Below are 863 nucleotides of genomic sequence, written 5' to 3'. Positions count from 1 at the left end.
AAATTCTGAATAGACTGATAAATGCAAAGCTGACTTTGAAAACAAAGGAATCTGGAAATACCATTGACCATATCTCCAATACATTACGTACGTATCATATATCTAGATATCAGGACAGTCTGAGACCTTAAATTGGTCTAAATTTGGTACAAGCAAAAAAAGTAGGAACTTATGTAGTCCAATCGTGTTCTTTTTACGTATCAATATGGAAATAAACGAAAAAAAAAGTAAAAAAGGCTATAGTATCAATTCTTCACTTGAAAAATTATAATCATGGATTTCATCATCATCACACCATGGAAGAACATTCTATTGTCTTCCTATACTCAAAATTTATTTGGCTTTTGTCACAGGCGGTTCGAGTTGATAGTACAGCTTGTGATAATTAGGATATCTCAGTTTTGACTATCAATTGATCTTGATAAATGGTTCATACATAAAATGGCAATACTATCATTAATAGTGATTGTGTTTTGATTTGACAAAAATAAATCAAAAAGTAAGGGAGACAAGAGGCGCTGTATGCATGCCAAGCTGTAGAATGGGTGGTGGGCATTGGGTTTTGAATATCAAACTCACGTTTCACGTTTACCTACAACCAAACTCCGCGGTACAAAGTTTTTAGTTACCTTTGTACGACCTTCAATTCCATGAACCCTAGATTATCAAGGGCATAAGTATGTATACATGACTTGGGATTGGCAAAGTAGAATGTGAATATATGATCCTTTATAAAATTATAATTGAAAAACGCATTCATATCTCATAGAGGAAGAAAGTCCCCTTACAATAAGTGAAATATTATTAATATGTATAGTAGATAAAGTGCTTGTACTACAACATAAATGATTGTGACCTTGACT

Source organism: Melampsora larici-populina (genome assembly GCF_000204055.1).
Source record: "Melampsora larici-populina 98AG31 unplaced genomic scaffold MELLAscaffold_54, whole genome shotgun sequence".
NCBI lineage: Eukaryota > Fungi > Basidiomycota > Pucciniomycetes > Pucciniales > Melampsoraceae > Melampsora > Melampsora laricis-populina.
The sequence above is the reverse complement of the archived record's forward strand: the minus strand, read 5'-3'. Positions refer to the sequence as shown.